At 43.0% G+C, this 19,656-nt stretch overlaps 1 protein-coding gene across 5 annotated transcripts in view; it reads right to left on the minus strand.

Moving 5' to 3' along the window:
- MSANTD3 (Myb/SANT DNA binding domain containing 3) overlaps nt 1-17,776 on the minus strand; it is a 310,518-nt gene extending 292,742 nt beyond the window's left edge. For 3 of the 5 annotated variants that reach the window (XM_086965339.1, XM_086965336.1, XM_086965334.1), the window contains exon 1: nt 17,420-17,692. The gene's annotated coding sequence lies outside the window, so the exon portion shown is untranslated. Of the gene's footprint in view, nt 1-17,419 lie in introns of all 5 variants that reach the window. The other 2 variants (XM_086965335.1, XM_086965337.1) reach the window with 2 other exon arrangements.
- Nucleotides 17,777-19,656: the final 1,880 nt, after the last annotated feature.

Genomic DNA, 19,656 nt, shown 5'->3' on the forward strand with positions numbered 1-19,656 from the left:
AAGGTAAGACCTACATTAGTCGATTGTCACTGCTCATTATCTTCCCATTTAGATGTAATTCCTGCCATTCAACCATTTACAAGCAGATCATACTCAAAGTTTTAATTTTGCCAAGTGATATGTAGGATTACACATGGCACTGGAAAATGAGCCACAACTAGGTCCGACACTTGTGCTCCCCAGAAATTGAGTCTTTAAAACACATACTGAATAGCTGCCTTGGTGTTATTGTTTTCATCTGTGTTCTACAATACATGTATAGGTTTTTAGGCAAGCCATTATTGTGGCTTTGAACCCTGAAAATACAGTCTTCAATATAAGACTAGCAAATTTCATTCAGCAAGCATACCGTAATTTTAAGCAAAAGAGGTCCCATAAAGCTTCCCCCTTATCATTTTTAACCATTTAATACACCTTATAATATACCCCAACTTCTAAGGAGGACAAAATAAAAAGAGCATGAGTAGTACCCCTAAGAATATTGGGTTATTTTTATATGTATGATACCACTGACTGTGAGAGTAACATAAAAGGGGTGAAGAGTTTTGTATATTATGTGTTAACCTACCCTCCCTTTGGTTCATTACATATTTGTGTTTTTATATTTTATTTTAAAATGTTACGGAACAAGGAGGCTCAAGATGATCTCTATTTTTATTAAGATTGTCAATAACGGATTGCTTTTCCGTTCTTATTTTAACATTTGGTACACAATGTGACTTTGTATTCTTCTTTTAAAGATATCTGTGTTATATCTAAATAAAGATATTTGATTTGACATGTATAGGTTTTCTACCTATATTGGACTGAAGTAACCAGTAAAACTTAGTCAAGTTGTAAACTTCATGAATGAAAAAACAACATTTCTTAGGTAACAATGCATCGAAATAATGAAATTAGGATCTGCACACGTGATTAACAGGACTTTTAGTTTAGTTTAGTTAGTTAGGGCAAATCAAACGACCAGAACAGATTGCCTAAAACCAAAGGAAATTTCACCTCCGACAGCGGATGAACCAATCAGGTTAATTCTGAACTACAGCAAAGAAACCAAACAAATAAACCAAATCCTGAAAAGAAACTGGAAGATCTTACAATTAGACCCAATTATAGGCAAAAAAATGGGCAACCACCCCTTAATAACATATAGAAGGGCGAGAAACCTCCAGGACCAACTAGTCCACAGTCATTTTCAAAAATCTACAAAAAAGAAACAATGGTTACAAACAAAAGGCTTCATAAAGTGCTACAACTGCAAAATCTGTGAAATTGCCAAGCCTACAACGGAAATACTCATGCCGAATAATAAGATCTGGCAAATCAAGGAATGCATAACATGCAATAGTAAATATACTATATACATGATTGAATGCCCATGTAAGCTGAAGTACATTGGCAGTACCATCTGTGAGCTGAAAAAGCGCATTCTGGAACATGTAAGAGCAACGGTACATAAGGACAGGAGCAATGCAGTTGCTAAGCACATGGAATCGAAACACAACGGGGACTGGAAACAATTACGTTTCTGGGGTATTGAGACAATGAGCCTTTCAGCAAGGGGTGGTCACAATGAAAAACTTCTCCGACGCAAAGAGTCAAAACACATCTTAAGTTTCAGAACTATGACTCCGTTTGGGTTAAACCAATCTGAAGAATTGTACATACATCTCTAAGAACCATCTATGACTTTGACATAAAAACTGACTTCCTTATATCATCCTGCTTGCCATAATCCAATTTTAAAATACAACATTTTTCCCGTTAAGTTTTCACTCCCCTCACCTTTATCACCTTTTGACATGCTCACATGAACACTGTTCCCAACCTAGCCACAAACAAGTTCGAAATTGGCCACTGGAGGGCATTATTTGTTGTTGTTTCGCCCACTGGAGGGCAGTATTTCTTGGTTTAGGAAACGGACAATAATTTGAGACAATTCTTATCACCTTACAAATGGTTTTTACTGTACAGTTTTCTGAATGCAAACTAATTTGTTTAAAAAGCGTTTCTTTGTTTAACTATATGTGAAACTACAACTCCCAGAATTCCAACTACTTGTAAAATATACCATGTGATTTGAAAAACGTCATGAACACACCCACATGGGTGTAACCATTATTGTTTGGTCTTTTCCTTTAAAAATCTGTGAGCACTGAGCACAAACTGACCGTGATCAAGACAGCAGACGCTGTCGAAACGCGTTGGTTGTTTTTGATTCCCCCTGGATTGATGGAATAAATATAACACTTCCACCATAACAAGCGAATGATTCCATTTTTTGCGACTCCATATCTCCCCAGGACTGGGGAAACCTGTTGAAATTGTCAGCGGTTGGGCTCAACCGCAGGAGTAACGCGGCCAAAGTAAAAGCAGCGCCTAACGGAAGAGGAAGGGAGCCAAGTGGTAAATATATATATATATATATATATATATATATATATATATATATATATATATACACATATACATATACATATACATATATATATATACACATACACATACACACACACACACATATATACACACACACACACATATATATATATATATATATATATATATATATTAATACCACACCAAACTTCACCATCCAAGAAGGCGCTGACTCCGTGTATCTTAGTTCAAGGGTTTTATTTCATATCAACTTCTGCTCAGACGCGTTACACACACACACACACACACACACACACACACACACATATATATATATATACTGCTCCCAACCTCCTGCATTGTAAAATAAAAGAAGGAAAGACTGCACTACTGCTCCACTACTCATTGCTTGCCCTTCCTTCGTGCAGCTTTAAGGAAAGCCTGCTGTGCACAGTCTTTATTTCCGCACACACTGTCTTCATTTTTGTACGTTCTTGGCTTTTTAGAAGTGTAGTCTGAGTTTTTTGGATCAGTGAGTATACCACTTACAGCATCATTTGAAAGTGGTAGGGGCGGGGGAGCAGAACAGGCGGTGACAAGGTAAAGAGTGGAGCGGAGCAAAAGAAACGAGGCAGTGAAAAATCTTCCAACCCTGTTTTTTTAAAATCATATTTACCCTTACCCTGTGCACTATAGGATATAGTCCGGATATATTGCGTTCCTTTTTTTAACGCTTGCTGCCTCTTGAGTAACGCTATTTTCTCGACCGGTCTGTTCTACTTGGTCCCTCAGTTCCCTCTGGGGAAGCTGGTGTTAACATCAGTAGCATCAGCAGCAAACTCCTGTGAAGAAAGAAGGGAGGAAGTAAGGAAAATAGGAAAAGGAAAAGACGTGGAAATGCAAGGTAAACAGAACAAAGCAAGTATGGGGAAAAGAAAGCCTAGAGTTGTCAGGGCCAACAGCGCAAACTCCTTCACCTACCCCCAGAGGAACGCGGAGGGGGCAAAGAAATGCTCAGCAGAATGGAGCTAAAGGCAAAGGCTCTGGCTGAAAGATAAACAGTCTGAGCAGAATACTGTTAACGAACCCTCAGATTAGAATAAAAATCCATTTGAACACTCAGCAGTCCTAAGTGCCCTAAATGCTCTAGCTAGAGGTGGAGACTGCGGAGTAGGTGATGGAGCTAATAGGGGAGTGATAACCTGCCCAGACCCAAGCAATATCCTCTCTTTAGTAAGCATCTATCCGCACAGAGCAAGTAAAAAAAACACGCTACACTCCAGCCCTGAAAGCCCAAGACTCGATTCTCAATTAGACCACCCAGACCAGCAGACACTACAATGACCATCCACTCCAGCCTGCTCTGCTTGTTCAGGTAACCCATCTACAGCCTTATTCGGATTCGCAACCTGAGTCGGTCTCTCTGGAAACTACCTTTACTAAGCCCCCTTCTATTCAAGAAGAAGATCAAACATTTTCACAATCGACCCAAGGGGCAATAAGCGATATTCAATCCAGGACAGAAGCACCAGTGTCTGAGTCTTTTTCCGAATCAGATTTATTCTTACCAATTGCAGGCGAGGAACCTAAAGGAAATTCTTTGATAAAAACATGCTTACAATCATCTTACAAGAATTAAGAGACTTTAAAGCTTCCCAAGCAGTCGAAATCTTACAGTTGCACGAGAGACCGTCTAAGCTTGAGGAAAACGTATTTAATGTCTTGAAAAGGATTATATAAGTTGAGAACCACGTCTCAGACCTAAAAGACACTATCGCAGCTAAGCAAAAAGATCTCCATGTGTATATAGAAGACGATCTAATCTGAGTTTGGTCGGCATTCCGGAAAGCATGGAAAATACAGATATGGTAAAGTGGTATGAGTCGCTTTTAAGAAAGGTAATACCAGAGCTACAAGGAGATCTTACAGTCAGCAGAGCACATAGAGTTCCTGCAAAGAAGAATCTGAATGCCAAATATCCACGTACGATTTTAATGAACTTCTCAGACTACAGAATTAAGGAAAAAATCTTAAATACAGCAATAGCCAAGAGATCATTCTCAACCCTTGAGATCCAAAACGTTAGAAATTTTTCTGACCTGTCCGCAGCCTCAGCACATAGACGAAAGGATTTTATTAAAATGATTGACTCCTTTAAGGCTAAAGGAGCACACGCATCAATTGTTCAACAATCTAAACAAAGTCCTGGCTAAAGGAACATTTTTTATCTTCACGGACACATCAGAGGCCCAGACCTTTTTGGAAAATCTATGTGCTGCGTAAGAGAAAGGGACACTGTAGTCATAAATAAGCTTTGGATCAGAATAGGATGTGATATGAGATCTCTTAGATGAGGGCACTTTAGGGCGGGTATCAGGTGAATCAGGAGACGCAAAAGGATGCAACAAGATGGCATGCAGCGAAAAGAGGGAGGAGGAGAAAACAGTGGGAAAGCTGAGGTTTTCTTCCTTTGGGAGGGGTGGATGTGAGGGAGAAGCATTCAGAAAAAAGAGTGCTTAGGCGAAGTTTCATATTTTTCAGAATTTAAGTAGACTTGGCAGAGATATTGTCAATATACGGGTGAATTTCACTGAATCACATTATGCACTTTAGGTGGAGAATGAACACTGGGCACTTTGTTTTCTTTAAGTAATTATATATATATATATATATATATATATATATATATACACACACATACACACACACACACACACACACACACACATACATATACATATATATGTATACATACATACACACTTCCTTGCACTATTATGATCTGCTGCTCAAAAGACAAATTCTTGGAAGTGGTTCTTTAGAATGTTCTGTTGCCAGATAAATGTTCTTTATAGAATGTATCTTATACACCTATGCTATTGTACTGTTATGTCTCAGCTGCTATCTAGAACTGCTGCTCAATGCGCAATCTGCACAACTCGCACCTTCGTTTAAAAACTTACAGGAAGATATTTTACAGGAAGTATCTTTATGTATTCTATGCTAAATCTCTAATAGGGTCAGAGCTAGGGTTGGGGTGGTATGTTCAATATGCTGTAGAGATTTGGCTCAGAGGGTATTATTCCGATTTTATCTTTTTTCAAGAGAAGTATTTCCAACATTTATCAGACGCTAGCAAAATTCTAAAGAACTGGGCGGGCTTCCATTGTTCATCTGTTTCAGGGATTGCGCAGAGAGTAGTGGGAATTGTGTTTAGGTAAGCATGTCCAATTTCATGTTAATACTATACACTCAGATTCAGGTGGAAGATGGACGTTTGTTCATGGAAATCTAAATCAGTTAGATCTTATATTGGCCACAATTTATGCACCAGTGCTAGATGACTCGCTACCTATTTTACAATTAAAACTAGCTCTATCGGGTATTCCTGGTCAGATCATATGGGAGGTGATTTTAATTTTTTTACAGGATCCCTCAGTTAACTCAACAAAAACAGACCGGAAACAAAACAAAAAAACCCAAGTCTCTATTGCCCTATCTAGTTGCAAACTCGATCTAGATATCGTTGACAATTGGCGCCTTAATATCCCAGCTAAACGTGGGCATTCGTGTTACTCAGCAAAATATGATTCAGCATTGAGAATAGATTTTTTTCTGACCTCACAATCTTGTAGTTAGTAAATATGAGTATATTTTACATGCCTTTTCAAATCATACCTTAATCAAAACGGAAAAACTGAAGTCCTTGTAGAGAGTACGGATGAAAGTGCATCAACAAGATGGCATTTTAATAAATTTAATTTAGCAAATGATCTGTGGTGCACAGATATAGATAATGAGATTAGTGCCTTCTTTTACCGAAACAAAGATTCCGCCGCAATCAATATAATCTGGGATGCATTTAAGGCCACACTAAAAGGAATAATTACCTCACAGGAGATCCCGCAACAAAGGGATAAAAAAAAAGGGAAATGTTAAAGATTGAAACAAGACTTGCTCACGCGAATCAGGAATACATCAGAAACAGGGATCCGAAAAGCAAACAGGAACTGGTAGAAGCTAAAACACAAATGAAAGAATTGTACTATGGCCTAGACTATATAGCAAGCAGAACTTACCTTTAGACAGTCTATGGAGATAGTGAATACACAGGGAAACTTTTAGCCCGGCAGGCAAAAGAGAAACAGGATTGAAAGTATCTGGAATTAATCTACTAAAACACGTTCAATTAGACCGTTGGATATAAGAGAGGTCTTCCTTAAGCACTATAAGGGAATTTATCAGACTACTATACACCCTTGGAATCCATTCGCGTTTTTTGCACAATTTACAAATTCCCATTTTAAAATAGGAACTTTCTAGAGGAATTGATAGCAGATTTTACAAAGGCAGAATTTGACTTAGTCATAAGCTCTTTGTCCAACTGTAAAGCTGCGAGGGAAGATGGCTTTCCTGCAGAATTTTTTTAAGAGATTCTCCTCAACTCTCAATATTGAATTTTTAAATCTTGCAGACCATCTACTACAAGGGGGTGACCCTCCATTATCTTTTTGCACAGCAGTAGTGGTCAGCATTTTAAAGAAGGATAAAGACAGTGAGAACGTGAACTCCTACAGGCCAATAAGCCTTCTACATGTGGACTACAACATTTTTACAAAACGCCTTACTAATAGACTAAAATTAAATTATTCCAATCTTTATTTCGGCCATTGGCCATAAAAGATAAACAGTAAAACATATACAATCACAGTAAAATCAACATGTATAATCAATCAATACACACTTAAACAGAATAAAACCTTGGGATTACATATTGCTAAAATGCCTTAAGAACTGTGAGTCTTAAAATTAAGAGGGAGCCTACATCTTCAAAATACGGGTGCGAGTGTGCCAGACATTAGTAAGAAATTTTGATAGTGCAAACACAGTTGGGCCTCTAACATCAGTTTTTTTAATTCTATACATTGGGGCATACTCCCTGCAACCCAAGTTTCTAATCAGTGGAAGGAGCAATATTTCCTCGCAACCTTGTAAACTGGGCAAAAGAGGACCACGTGTAAATCAGTTTCCTCCGCGGCATCACAGGCCGGACACTGCTTAGTGGTGGGGGGTGATGACCAGGAACTGGTAAAAGATCGAAGGGGCAGTGTGCCATATCTCCATTGGAGAAACAGCTTCCTGGTCAGCACAGGGGAGATGGCATCTAAAACCCCCTCAAACCTGTACAAGTCCTTACTTTGCGCGAATACAGAGGATAGTGACCCTTCACCCTGGCTATCTAGGGCCCTAGCTAATTTTTGTTTGTGATATGCATTAGCCAGGGATCTCTTAGAAATGTTTGGTGCGGCATTAGCAGGATCTGTCCATAGGTCAGAGAACCCCATTGTCATACAGGTATTTTGGATGTATTTTATCCAGGGGATCCGAAGCGCTTTCGGGTGGGTAAATAGCTCCATCAGTTCCGCCCTATAGGCGGAAAGATCATCGCTACTCCACAGCCTTCGCCAGAAAGCTATGGGTCTCAAGCCTAGTTCGTCGGCTATTGGTCGCAGACCCAGATCCAACCTCAGGGGGAGGAGCTGGGTGCTGGACGGAAGTGCGACTATCTGTCTGATGAAATTATTCTCCGTTGAGGACAGACTACGACAGGATGTATGTTCCGCCCCATACATAGTTGCGCCCCTGGCCTGCACCTTGTAGATCTGGATAAGCGACCCCAGCGGACGGTATGAGGAGCCATTCATCATCCGAGCGATGCCCACTGTAGTTTGTACCAATTTAAGGTTCGCCCTGCTCTGGTGTGATCCTCAAGACATAGTTTCATTGAGAGTCACACCGAGGTATTCAAAGGTGGAAACTCTCTCGAGCCGTGCGCCTCCCAATAGCGGGTTCGGACGCAATTTTTGGCTTGGGTTCAAAACCATAAATTTAGTTTTATCCGCATTGATTTCTAACCCCCTGTCAGTGCAGAAGGCCACAAATGAATCGAGGATCCTCTGTATCCCCATTGGGGTTTTAGACAACAGCAGGGTGTCATCTGCAAACATAATTGCAGGCACCCTGCTGCCGTTCAGCTTGGGGGCGTCGGTGTAGTCGATGGCGTTTAGGTGGGCGATTACCCCGTTGACGAAGAGGCAAAACAGGGTTGGTGCCAGCACACAACCCTGTCTTACCCCTCGATCAACGGGGAATCTATGCGTGAGTACCCCGGACCTCCCGCACCTCACTCGAGCATAGTTGTTATGGTGTAATCTCTGTAAGATTAACAGGATGTCCGGGGGGACGCCCATCTCTGCCAGAACGCTCCAGAGTTTCCCTCTGGGCACCAGGTCGAAGGCGGCCCGTAGATCCACAAAAATTGTGTAAAGACTGCCGCCTTCGAATATTGCTGCCCTCCAATAGATGATGTTCAATCGAAAAACCTGGTCCACTGTAGAAACTCCCTTTCTAAATCCCGCCTGGTAGGGGCTAAGGACACCCACCTCTTCTGCCCAGTCCTGGAGCCGGTTCAACAGTACCCTGCCAAACAGTTTCTGTGCCACATCAATTAAACTGATGGTTCTGTAGTTGGCTGGGATGAGAGGTGAGCCCTTTTTGAATATGGGCACCACCTCCGCCCCCAGCCAAGTACTAGGGATTTCCATGCTGCTGAGAACTCCGTTGAACAGAGCGGCAAGATAGGGGGCCCAAACAATGGGCTCCTGTTTGAACAGGTCCCCGGGTAGGCCATCCAATCCTGGCGCCTTTCCCGAGGTGAGTCCTGCTATTGCAGCAGTGACCTCGCCCAGAGTTATTGGATCCCCCTCATAGACTGGCCAACCGACCCCAGTCTCAGTGATAGATTCTCCCGGCTCAGAGCTGTAAAGAGACTGAAAATGTGCCTGCCACACCCCTGGACGATGTTTGGCTCGATTGCCGAATGGAGATTTTCCGACCCCCCACTCACTATCCTCCAAAACAATCGATGGTCTTTTATCGCTAGGGGCTTAGTAAGCTCTTCCCATTGTTTTTCCTCCCATTCAGCTTTAGCGTGGGCAACGAGTTTTTTATAGGCCCGTCTACTTTCTCTTAGCTTATCCCCCCCTAGACCCTCCTTGATAGATATAAGGAGTTCCCCTTTTGCCCTTCTGCAGGCTGTATTGTACCATGAGGATTTGCATGGCCGCCCCCTACTTGAATTCCGTGTGTTACTAAAGAGGTTAGGGGCCACAGCCTTTATGAGGTCCTCATGTGCCTGATATAATTTGGCCTGAGAGTCTTTATTGTCCACCCCCGTATCTAAATCTCCCACAGTTTCCAAGATGGGGATTATCCCGTCATAAAGCCTCGGAAGTTTCTCCTTACTTGTGACCAGGTGTTCCCACCTGATTCTTCTCGTGTTGTTTTCCAGGGGGAGTTCAGGTTTGCTCCCCTCCGGAGACATTGTAGGAGTCTGAAGGCCAGGGTGGGTGAGATCAAGCTCAAGTGCATTATGGTCACTATCTAACCTTTCCATTACCCTAAAGTCCCGGATAGTTGGCCAATTCACTATTTGGACCAAGACATAATCCAAGCGAGACTCTCTTCCCACTCTATTATAGGTGGTTCTGCTGGGTATGTCAGATCTCATTCGCCCATTACAGGCTCTAATTCCAAACTTTAGGGTAAGGGCTGTGATCTGTAATGCAAGGGGAGTCCATGCCTTCGGGGGGGGGGGGGAGCTTTTGCCGGGGGCACTGACCATCTAACCTCTTCCTCCATTGGGAACCCCTCTAAAAGACCTGGCAGTGGCTCAAAGTGGGAATTTAAATCCCCTCCCACCACATAGGGTAAGTCACTTGGTAGTTCAGATAGATAGTTTGTGAGTTCATCTATGGTAGGTGATTCCTTGGCAATTCCAACTGGCCTGGAATAGATGTTGATTAAGACAAGTTTTGCTTGGTTTTGCCAGGATAGTAAAACCACAAGGATGTCATCAGAAGTGGCCGGTAACCGTGTTGCCTCGCAGCCTAGGTGAGATGCAACCCAGGTGGTGAGCCCCCCTGATGGGCGACCTTTTCCCTCCCACCTGGCTGGGATAAAGAATGACTGTTAACCTTGGTGCCCATAGTCTTCTCTTGCCCAGGTTTCCTGAAACATGCAAACGTCTCCAGTCTCGATGTAGTTTTCCCAGTCTTGATCGGCCAGTTTATTAGCTAGTCCGGCAACATTCCACCAGATTAGTCTCAAGTATTCAGAGGTGTCGATTGCTGTGCCAGAGGAGTGGGCGGAGACGGTTTCAAATGTTGAACCAGTCGGTGCATCAGGAACATTGCCAACAATGAGGCCAGGTGGCTCAGGGGGGCTGCAGGAGCCATTGTCAAGGGTCACAGGGTTGTTGGTGGGCAGTCAGTCAACCCCGTCTAGACCGTTCAAGCAGTTAAAGCGGTTGTAATGAAAATAGGGTGTATCAGGTAGCTGGAAATTTGGGCTTTGGACATATTCTTTGCGTGTGTGTCTCCGTTCCACCCTTGTCCAATCTCCATGCGGCTGGTTATAATGCATGCGGATAGGTGGAAAGAAAAAGGAGACTGGCAGGGTCTGTATGGTGGAATCCAATGATCGGTTCACCCCTGCACAAATATGTAAAACAGTACCCGGGTCCTTGAAAGTTACCATTATACAGTCCCCTATTATTGTTTTCCTCGTCTTCCCCAGCCAAGGCACCCTTCTGACCATAATGATCTCATTATTAAATTGTGGTGGTAGGGGTCGATTCCAATTCAGCCATTTATTGACCTTCTTCAGGGATTGGAAATCTTCGTTTTCTCCTCTTTGTAGAGGGGGGGCACCCGCTAAAACCACCATTAACCTGTTGGCTTCTGGGGGCAGATCTGGTCTCCGTGGTCTTTGAGACGGCCGGGTCGGAGAGGAAGTACTAACAGCTTGGGGGAGCCCAGAGTTGATCCCTGTCTGTAGACTGTGGGGGACAGGGTCTATTAACTGTGGGGGCATATTAATTTGAGTGTTTCGTGGGGCCGGAACTGAAATAGCCATAAGTGGCTGCAAAGGAAGGACAGTGGGGGCGCCCTGGGAGGGTCCTTTGTTGACACCCTGTGAGACACCTATGTTGGGGGGGTTATGTTTGTTAGGCAAGGTAGCTGTGGGAGGGTTGGGCCCCATATTTTTAGATTGTTTACTAACTAAGGTGTTCAAGGTAGTAAGAGTTGCCTCTAGAATGGTAAGCCTAATCTGGACTTTTTTCATGCTTTCACTGATGGGCTGCAAGAGTGAGCGAAGTAAGAATTCTATACTCCCTAGAGATGTGAGAGGGGGGGCTATATTGGACGGATTAACCACTGGGTCACTGTTGGTAATAGCAGTGATAGCACTTGGATCCTTAGGAGAGGTGGCGGTGTGCACATTATCCCTATCCCTAACAGGGGGGAGTACGGTTTTATGTTTTTTCCCGAAATCTAGGTGGGATATTTTGGTTTTCCCCTGCCCCCCCCTTGTCTTCCTTCTGCGTTTGCTGGGTGGGGGCCCATGCAGATCCACCACAACACTTTGCTTTGGCTTGCTTTTCTTGCTTTTGTTTGGCGGGGGGGTTTGGGTGACTAAGTCAACTGCCATATTGGTGGGTGTTAAGGATGGGATGATCTCTATGTTCTTTTCGGACAGTGTACCAGGGGTAGTAAGGGTTTCCCGTAATAATAGGGGAAAGTCCTCTTGGGTTGGTTGATTTTGGCTAACAGTGGGGGTGCCTTCCTCTTGGGAAATGGGATAGGGGATTATCTCACTAAGGGGTCTGCTTTTCATAGTTTCAATTGAGCGACGGCGCTCTGCCCTGCGCCTCTCTAAGGAGCTTTCTTTTCCCCCATCTCCTTTGGCGGATTTGAAATAATTGTCCAGAGTCCCTGTGTTGCTTCCCCCCGCCCTTGATGGGGTTTCACATGGTGCCGGTGAGGGCATGTCCGTTATCTATTCCTTGGTTCAGCCGGAGTCAAGAAGATTCAGATGGAAGAGAGTGGGCCCAGCTCAGCCTCTTTCGGCCCCTGACGGCCACAGACGGTCCCGCCCTTGTCCCGGGCTTCTCCCGGCGCGCTCCCGTGAAGCGGAATCACTGGTCACCTTTTATGTCAGAAACAACGTGCTCATAGGTTGTTGAGCGGGGGCGTGGCCAGCGGGGAGAGCAGCCCAGGTGTTGCAGATTGGGCGCGCAGGGACTCCTGGACACTGGAGTCCCTGCCTCTTTACTCGCAGCCCCGCCGACACACTTGCCTGCCCCACACTCCCCTGGTTAATGTTCCAAGCAATCAGCAGTCCGCTATCCTCTAGCGCTGCGGGACCCGCGAAGCGGGTCCGGCGAGGCGCTGGACGGGTCCTCAACAACAGCACACAGAAATCCGACAGGAAGCCAAAAGGGTAGTTCCACGATCCCAACGAGGGTCTAAACAGAATGGTAGGTTCACATATCGGGATGGATCAATGTGGCTTTGTAGCGGGAAGACAGCTTCATACCAATACAAATTTCGTTTCAGAAGCACTAGATTTTTTTTACCGTAAATAAGACTGAGGCCCAGGTCTGGTTTTAAGACGCTGAAAAAGCATTTGACCTAGTCTCATGGGATTGTCTGTTTTTAATTATGGGAAAATTTGGCTTCCCAGAGGAGTTTATACATCTAATAAGACAACTCTACACAAATTCAGAGGCGCAAATTTGAATCAATTCTGTAAATATAGGCACATGTTAAATAAACAGAGGCACTAGACAAGGGTGTCTTCTTTCTCTGATTTTATTTGCGTTATTTATAGAGCCACTAACAAGAGCAATTAGACAGAAAAAGGCATACACGGTCCCTGTCCAATGGATGACAAATATCAAACTCTATGCTGACGACATTGTCCTTTTTTTTTTAAAAACTCAAAAATAGACATCAAGGAGGAAATCATGAGAATGTTCTCAGATTTCCAAGCAATAGGTGTTTATAAAATAAACAAGTTCAAAACAGAGATCCTATTGGGCAACTGTTTGATAGATTTTGTATTGCCAGAATTCAGGCTGATATACAACACTCGCCCAAAGAGATACTTAGAGATCTTTGTGATGGAGAAAGTAGAAGATCTATTTAATTTAAACTATACGCCGTTGCTGAAAAAAGTGAAACGCCTCCTGGCACGATGGATTCAGCTCCCACTTATTATTAGGTTGTGTGGCACTAATTTGTATGTCTATCCTCCCACTATTTAATTTTCTTTTTAGCGCCGCTCCATGTGCACTACAAGCAGCTTTTTTTTTTTAAAGAGATAGACAGCATGTTTTCCTCTTTTTTATGGTCGAATAAGATACCGCAACTGGCACTTAGCATTTGAAGTCACCCTGTTGCAGAGGGAGGGCTGTCTCCTCCAAATATTAGGAATTACTACCATTAGACTTTTGCACATCACAGTTTTACATTTTTCTTTTTGTATCCTCAGAAGGCAGACAATTTCTTTATGAAAAAGATCTTAAAGGAGTATAATATTGTTGACCCTACAAGAATAACTAAGTATACCCTAAGAAAGTGTGATATAAGACTTTCCAATGGGTACTGAAGCAAAAATCTCAGTTTTCAGCATTTTTTAGTAATCTGAGATTTAATAGGCTGTCCCATTTGTTTTTTAACGGAGGAAAGATTTTTTTTAGAGACTAGTATTATTTAAAAAAAATGGGAAGAAAATAGGTATGTACAAATTCGGGATTTTATTATAGGTAATTCTTGAAAGCAATGGGCAGAGATCAAAATAGGGCTCTCGCACTCTAAAACAATATTAAATTGGTCATTTATTAGAATAAAACCCTTGCTGGAAAAGTTTGATATATAAAACACTTTGGCTAGAGCAAATATCAAGTGAGGCCTTCAATTCCCCGACCCAACGGAGGATTAGCACCTGGGTGAAAATCTTTAATGAAAACAAACCTCTCTTGCCATATGATAAAATCTTTAAAAGATGGCGGAAAAGGGCAGGGATGCAGGTTTCAAAATCAACCTGTAACAGAATCAACACCCTTAATGAATCAACATTTAGAGGGGCAACCTTTAAGCGTATGCAATTCTACTCAAAATGGCTGAGCTAAAGGATTCCTTCTTTTCTTCATAAACATATACCAACAAATAGAGGACAGATGTTTCTGCTGCACAAAAGAGGGTGGTGGCACCTGGTCACATATTATCTGGGAGTGTCCAGAAATAAGTGGTCTCTGAAGGACTGAACTTTATCTTAGATCCACCCTAGACCCTTCCATTTCTATTGATGCATCAATTGCATTTTTTTTTTTTTAACAGTCGGGGTATGGTTTGTTGTACACGACTCAGTCAATGTAACCTACCAATCGCAATAAATATTACAGAGCACATTTTGTTCACTAGATTTAGATTTAAATTATTGCATTTGCTGCCAGCTTTCCCCAAAGGATGGAATAAGCAAAGCTTAGTGGGTCCTTGCGGCTGCGACTGTTAACCGCCAGGCTTCCTGTACATTGTCCTACCCTGATACCCAAGGACTACCCTTCCCATAATGCAGTGTTGGCTAATATATGCTTTCCCATGCTGCACTGTTTTGAGGTCAGGTGACATTTACAGCATAAAAGCTGGCTGCTCCAGTTTTCAGCTGCTTGGCTTTTTTGTTAGGAACACCCTCTTTCTGCCTGCGAGTTCCTGTTGAATCCCGGTTGAGATACATCCTAACTCCCGGTGTGGTGTCTGGTCCGCCATTGTGTTCTTTCCCTTCCCTGCTGCTGATGAGAGCGCGTCGTCGCGCTGGAACCTGCCATTACGCTCCCTCTCTTCTCTGCTGCTGCGAGCGCGAGGTCGCGCTGAAACCTGCCATAATTATTTTTTTTACCGTTCTATTGGAAATTTGTTCAATCAGCCCGATTCAATTTACCCCTATGTACGAGGTCGCGTACAACACCTCCTTTTGGATTTAGCTGCTTGTCGGCCCCTGCGACATTTCTTTACAACTCTCCCCGTTATCCTTACGAGTGCAAGGACGCGCTGCTGTAGAAAAGATTTTTTTTTTTACAAAAACTTTATTGTTCAAGCGCAAGGAGCGCTGGTAGCCCATTCCGCCTCTCGAGGAAGTGTACTTTCTGCTGGTCGAGCAGACGACTACTCCTGAGTTGCTGCTGTTCATTTTCGTCATTTTGTAAAATTTCTCACTTACAAGAACTACATAGATAGTTAGGTTGTTCACATTTTACTTTGGACTGTATTCACCTCCAACCAAGTTCTTGCCCTCTCTGCACAGGTTGTGCCCTGGGAAAGGACATTATTTTTGTTTTCTCTTCGAGACCTGATGTTATCCTGGAACTATCTCCGAAAGTGGAGTACGGAAAAGCATATGGTATTACTCTATAAAATATTATGTTGCTCATTAATAACACAGTATAAGTTGCCTCACAGTAACCTCCCTGTTGTATGTGTGTGTTTTTTATTACAGGAATATCTGAAGACTGATTAACCCTGTCCCCATATCCTGCTTATTCGAGTCTTGGTGGTCCATCCAGGTCTCTTCACTTCCTTGGGTATTAGCCTACCTTTAGTGTGCCTTGATGGTTTGAGGCGACTGTACCCTACGTGAGTGGAGGGGCACTATCTTCGCTCCTGTGGAATAGGTCTTACTGGCACGGGCCCTGATCCTGATAGCGACCAAGTGTCTCCGCAAGATACTATGCATTTGATAATGCTTTGTAAGTTTTATGAGGAGTCCAGGAAAGTTGTTTTTGTTCCTTCATTGAAGGCCCTGAAATTCTCACAAGTTCGACCTGCTCTCATGTTACTACAATTACTGTCAAATGAATGTGATTTTTAATGTTTGCTTTTTGAAAGCTATTGTGAGATTGTGGTGACTACAGAGAGATTGATTGTTTTGTGTCTTTTAAGGATTTTGGATTATATTCAATATTATGCTTTTAAATTCATCCAAATAAGGCTTGATAATACTGCTCTAAATAACGCATGTATGCTGTTTCTAGGCGCTGTAAACACTGCGAGCTACCTACTATAATGTACTACTATAATGTATGAAGAAAAGCTTTTATCAACACTGCTCCGTGAACGATGCATATTGTGGTTTTCACTTGTTATTCCCATGCAATCCCTTTGAGCAATGTCTAGTTCTCCACCTTCAATCAGTACGAACAGTTTTCATGAACTTTCAGCAGGGTCACTGGAACTTATTCTGTGGGTGCAGCATTTTCCACATAATTATAGTTTTGCTGCTTTTATGCCACATAATCCATCACCTGCTGTATAGTCTAGATAATGAAACAAGTGTCGTTTCTAGCTCAAAAGAATCAAGTTACTAAACACGCAACAATACATTTTGTTGTGAGGTAAAGGTCTTTCTGAAAGGTGGGCAGATTACGTTTGTTACTTGCGGATGTGTTTGAATTTTAAACAGGTAGTAATAAGATGCATACACCTTTGACCATAAGGTGTAAAAGCTACTTACAAAATATCATAACGAAGTAATACTTTCGCTAATCGTGCTGCATAACGTCACATAATTTACTTTCTCATGCGTACATTATAATTAACTCCGGCGCATAATTTGGTCCTCCCTGGCCACATAGTTCCAGTGGTCCTGTGCGTTTGACCCTTCACAAGACTCTGCGAATATAATTTTAAAACATGCGGTACTCTGCTGATTCGCTAAAAGGAGGAAGGACCACAGACGTGGAAACGCATCTTGAACGAGGTTCTAAACTAGGTACTGAATGAAACCTCAGATTTATCAAGTAAAACCTGTGATAGGAGGGTGACCCCGGGGAGGTGTCAACTGATACAGGACTTCTGGGTAGCTCAGTGCATACTGGGAGGCACTTCTTTACATAGGACTCCAGCCAGAGACGATTAAAAGAGGGGTCGTATTCATCCCCATGTCGGTGATGCCAAAATCCCTTGTTCTGTAAACTCAAAGCGGGGGGTGCCCATTCTATTCTCTCCCCTTTCTAACAGAGGCCAGAGAGAGGTCTCCTTCTGTGCGCTATAAAGACCTCCCTCCAGATTCTCACCCTTACTCCCAGGATCCCCTCACAAATCAGGCGCGTGCAACATCACAAAGAACAGATTCTTCCTACCAGATTTGCAGAGCAGACCGCGGGGAGCTCCGACGCAAAGACTAGCGGGTGAGGGGAAGTGATGAGGAATGCCGGCTTCGCAGGGCCTGTGGGTGCCTCAAGCCTGGTCTGGAGCCACCGGAGCAGGTGTAATCTGCGCTCCTCCCGAAGGCCTCGGAGGGGTTCACAACCGCACTCCGGCACAACAAAGGAGCGGCCCCGCGGCTGCGCCGCAGCCCGGCGGCTTCTCCACCATCAGGACCTCTCCAGCCTAGCGCCGCTCCTTTCTGCCTCAACCCGTTGGAGGCCGAGCCCAGCTCCCCCGCCCCACAGAGCAGCGCTGCCTGCAAACCCTGGCCCGGACTCTCGCTTCCCTCCCGCGCGCAGATTTCCGGTGCCGAGAATACCGCCCACTGCCCAGAGGAGGGCGGGATGAACCTGACGGAGGTAACCCGGGATGCCTCCAATCACCGGTGTTCTGTTCTGTCCTGTCCTGTCCTGTTAGCGCTTGTCTCTGAATCCACGCCCTCTGCCTGGCGCTCTAGGACCGCTTATCTTTCCTAACTCTTTGGGAAACAATAATAGGTTTGATTTAACCGATATGTCTAGTCCTCCGCACCTACTATTGACAAGTTTTTTTTTTATCTCGTGTATCTTATTGAACAGCGTGGTGTGCACTCAATGAGCGGATACTTTTTTTCAAGACTTTTAAAACAAGGTGTACCTCCTGGGCTCCTCCACATTTGACAACATGTGGGGAACGCTCGCTGAAAAACATGCAGCATCTTTGACAGAATGGCAACCCAGTTAGGACGATTTGTTAAATAGTGCGTCGAAGATGTGTTCGTAAATGGCACTTCGTTTGAAAGTATTTTATTTCAGTTTAAAATTGGCATTTTGCATTTATGGATTTCTGAATATACAAGCTCAGATAATCTCCGAGAGGCGTTTTATCTACATCTTAATTTGTACCAACTGCGATCTTCATTGCACAATGTAGTACAGTACAGCACTCTTTTCTAGTTTTCCACAATGGTGATGTGGTTACTAGGCCAACTTCATCTCCAAATCCTCTTTATATTTAATTTCACACTACGTTCATCGGACCTAGTAAACGATCTTTGGGGCAAAGACATACCCATTTCTCTCTTTTCGTTCTTGGATGTTTGCATGGCACTTACGATGCATTAAGGTAAAGGATATATATATATATATATTAATCCTAGTAGACCGACTTGAACCTCTCAGTTTTGCATGATACTTGTCCTGACAGCCTTGGAAAAAGTCCATAGTGCCGAAACATATGTCAGCTGTATCTCAGTCAGTCAGTCAAAGTACTTTATTTCGGCTTTACAGCCATAAAAGCAAAATTAAATATACATACATCAAGTAGATCTTAAAAGTGAGGGAATTGCAAAAGGGCAAGTTAAAATGTAACACCAAGAACCAGAATTGATAACGTACTACAGTAAATTACAACAATGACAGTCATGACACGTGATAAATGACTGCCCAATCTCGCAGATTTCGGAAGCACATGCAGGAGGAGCCCAGAGCACAATCTAATATACAATATATAAAAAGAGTACAAACATCACTGATACTTCAATCCATGATCTATTAAACTACATGTTAAAAAATTAAATAGATTAGAGAAATAAGGCTAAAAACTTACAAACTAAAAAATAGAAGAGGATAGTTATCATCTCATTCACTACAGTGTTAAATAGCAGCAAAGGGAATATAAAGCTAGTACAAACAGGAACATCATCTATTACCCTGCTATTTTCCCTGAAGAGTGGTGAGGTTTCATATTTGAGTAGCCTAAAAACCTCATGGTAATTTCTTAGCCCTAGATTTCTACACAGCTGGTAGACCCACTTCAATCTAGATCTATGGTAAGCAGGACAGAAAAGTATTACATGTAGTTCTGTCTCCTCCGCTACAGCACAACCAGGGCAAAGAGATTGGGCTGAACCCTTCCATTTATTTGTAAATGCACCTATTGGGAGGATTCCAAATCTAAATTGGATAAATAATTTTTTTGCCAAAAAAGGTTGGATGTTATCCAAGGTCTTTTCCATTTTGTACTGCTGCTTGACATCGAGAAACCTTGATGTCAAGGATCATGAGATCGTGCTAAGCGGGCAAGTTTGAATTCCTTCATAGCTGTGACTAAGGCTTTTTTCGGAGTACTGGGACAAGAGTCCTCTTGGCTCAACCATAAATTACCATACACCAGAGAAAAGCACAGGCTC

This window comes from Lissotriton vulgaris, chromosome 4_1, assembly GCF_964263255.1.
Source record: "Lissotriton vulgaris chromosome 4_1, aLisVul1.2, whole genome shotgun sequence".
Classification (NCBI taxonomy): Eukaryota; Metazoa; Chordata; class Amphibia; order Caudata; family Salamandridae; genus Lissotriton; species Lissotriton vulgaris.